The sequence below is a fragment of the Guillardia theta genome (assembly GCF_000315625.1).
Source record: "Guillardia theta CCMP2712 unplaced genomic scaffold GUITHscaffold_28, whole genome shotgun sequence".
NCBI classification, from domain to species: domain Eukaryota; class Cryptophyceae; order Pyrenomonadales; family Geminigeraceae; genus Guillardia; species Guillardia theta.
Genome location: NW_005434646.1, coordinates 179,572 through 183,091, shown reverse-complemented (window position 1 = coordinate 183,091; position 3,520 = coordinate 179,572).

Below are 3,520 nucleotides of genomic sequence, written 5' to 3'. Positions count from 1 at the left end.
GAGCATGTTTTACGGTGTCTGCATCAGACTGCAGGAGAAAACGCATGAACACAGCCGATGTCGTAAGTATCTCTTGGCTCATGTCAGTTTTAACTACTCATGTCAGGATACCTAGGATCTGAGCAGATTGGTAGAAGAGCTCAGAGCGCACCTCCACTGCTGATGTACTCGATCTTTCTTTTCCTCTATCTTCTTTCTGTCCTCGATGTCTCTCTCAGTAGTGCGCCTTACTCAGACATGAAGTGATAGCTTGCAATGTGCAGTACGAGTGCTTTGACATGCCATATAATCCGGTATGTGATGCCATGGCGCAAACCAGATCAACAGCAGCAGCCAAGGTGAAGAGGTGAGAACAACCAGGGGGATGTACACCCTTTCCAGGGGGATGAGGGAGGACCGAGGAGGGTGGAGGGAGGAGGGAGAAAGAAGGAGAGAGAGAGAGAGAGAGAGAGGTTGAGGTGACACGTAGTTTGATGAAAGCAAGTACGATGGCAGACTATCAGAAAATGATAGGCACAACAGGACCAACTTGGAGGGTAAGGAGGAGGACGAGGAGAAGGAGGAGTAGGAGTAGGACGAGGAGTAGAACGAGGGGGAGAGGGAGGAGTAGAACGAGGAGTAGGAGTAGGACGAGGAGTAGAACGAGGGGGAGGAGGAGGGGCAGCAGCAGGCCAGATCGGACGAGTTATTCTGACGCATCAAGGCAGGGACTGAAGACGAGAGGAGATGAAGAGCCGGGGAGAAGGAAAGGGAAGAAAGAAAAACTTCCTACCATTCTGAGCTAGAAATGCTGCCCAGCTGTCCCACCTGAGCTCCATTACAAGCATGATGAGGAACGGGAGCTGCAGGCCAGACGGCTTCTTCCTCCTCTTCCTCCTCGTCGTCGCTTCTTCATGGGTGTGTAGCGATGGCAGCAGCATGGCGTGGCTCCGCCCCCCTTCCTTGCCGCTGGTCGCTTCTCCTCCCAGCTCTCTGTGCTACCTGCCGCACCTTCGCCCTCCTCGCGCCGGGCTGCAGCTGCTGGCGATGCAGACGCGGAGGTACAAGGACGACGAGGGGAAGAGCTGGAAGCGAGTGCGGTTCGATAGCTCTGATTCCTCCCCCAGCCCGAGGGGGCAGAGCTGGGACAGGCCGTTCCTGCAGAAGACAGCAGGGAGGATCGGGCTGCTGAAGGAGCAGAGTGGGAGGAACCGCGTTCTGCTGCCCAAGAACATGGGGAACTATCAGAACCTGGGCGAGCTACTCAGCCTGTTCGAGGACTTGATGATGCGGGGGATGGATCAAAACATCTACTCATCGGACGCGGTCGCTGCCATGAACCATCTGAAGAGGCTGCAGAAGCAGGCGAGGGGCGACAAGGTGCTGCAGCGGAGGCTCGAAGCTGTCATGATCAAGCTAGGGAGAGTTGTCAAGGTGAATGCTGTGACCTCAGCTTCCTCTGTCTCTTCTCTCCCCTTGTTTCCTCCTCCTCCTCCTCCTCCTCCTCCTCCTCCTCCTCCTCCTCCTCCTCCTCCTCCTGCCCCTCCCCCCTCCTCTCTTCTCCCCTGCTCCCTGCAAGCCTGCCCATAAGTATCCTCTCTTCGCTTCCCCCAGCTCCTTCCCTCACATCCTCACCCTTTCCCAATCGCTCACCGCTCCCCTCCCTCCCTCCCTCCCTCCCTCCCTCCCTTCGTCTCCTCACTTGATCTCAGGATGGGGTGCACCTTCTTAACGCTAAGAACGTTGCTCTCGCTCTCAACGCCGCAGCCTATCGTGAGGGTTTCGACGATCTTTTCGACGTCAGCGCCACCAGGATCCAAGAGCTCATGGAGACTGACATGTCGATCCGAACTCAATCCCTCGCCATGATCATCAATGCCTTTGCTCGCAGAAGGATGTTCCCCAGGTACTCTTCCTCCTCCTCCCTACCACTTCTCCTCCCCCTCCTCCTCTTCGTACTCTGCTCCATACCCTCGTCAATTGTTTCTCCCTCTTCTTCCTCCTACCTCTTCGTCTGATCTTTTTCTCATTCGCTTCTCATTTTCATGTCACCATTCCCTGCCACCCTTCTTCTCCTCTCCTCCCTCTTTCCCTTCCTCACGTGCTCCCCTCCCTCCTCTCTCCTCCCTCCTCCTTACCTGATGAGCTTTCACGCAGAAATCTTTATGAGAGTATCGCCACATACGCACAAAGAATCCCTCCTGACGAGTACAACGCGCAGTCTGTAGCCATCTTTCTCAACAGCTTCTCAAAGTCTCCCTTCTCCTCCTCCCCCATCCTCGACTACTTGGCCATCGTCACCCAGCACCTCGACCGCAGCGCGTGGGACACGCAGAGCACGGCGCTGGTGCTCAACAGTTACGCACGGCTGAACAGGAGGGAGGAGGAGATCTTTGAAGCCTTCGTGCCCATCATCCTGTCGTTCGGTATGAGCGACTTCTCGTCGCAGAACATTGCCAACATTGTGAACGCGTACGCCAAAGTCGGCATGAAGGAGGAGAAGGTCCTGAAGCACATGAAGCAAGCTGTGCTCTTCCTTCAGAGCAGCAGGTGCGACTCGCAGGCTGTTGCCAACATCCTCAACGCGTACTCGCGGCTGGAGATGTACGACCAGGAGCTGTTTGCGCACCTCAACAAAATGGCGACTGAGATCAGCACATCAAAGTTCTCGTCCCAGGCCATCGCCAACATCCTCAATGCGAATGCTAAGGTGAGCACGGGGCGATAACGATGGTGAAGAGGAGGAGGAGGAGACGAGGAGGAGGAGAAGGAGGAGAAGAAGGAGGAGAGGAGACGAGAGGGAGGAGGGAGATGCCAATGTTGATCATTCTCAGGTGGGAAACAAGGACATGAAGCTTTTCTCGCATTTCTCTCGCTTCATCACGTCCGTTGGACATGCTCCGAGGTTTCCTTGTCTTGATCGCAACATCTCCATCGTGAATTTCTTCTGCCAGAGACGCCAGTGCAGTCGACGAGGATTCGGACAATGACGATGACTCTCCCAATTTTTCTTCGGTGGGGAAGCTCGTGTACGACACACAGGCTATCGCCAACATTCTCAACGCCTTCTCGAAGCTCGAGGTGATGGCTGTGGGGAGAGGATGCGGATTGTTGCATGTGGAATCCAGGATGTCAATGACAACACCACCATCGTCATTGTTACCATGATAGTGCTGCTCCTGCTCCTGCTCCTGCTCCTGCTCCTCTCTTCCTGCTCAACTGTTCTCGTGCAGATAAAGGATGAGACTATCTTCAATCATTTCGAGGGTTTGATTCTTTCCACCCCCGACGACAAATGGGAAGCTCAGGTCATGAGCTCGATCAACTACTTGTCTCCATCCTCCTCAACTCTTCGCTTTCCCTCTCCTCCTCCTCCCCCTCATCTTCATCACCTCATTCGCTGGTTCAGGCCCTGGCGCTGGTCTTGAACGCATACGCTAAGTTGGATCTCGGCTCTTATGAAGTTTTCTTCCGCCTGTTTCACGTTGTCAAGACCATGAAGGCTGGGAACACCAACGCACAGGAAGTTCTACTTCCTCCC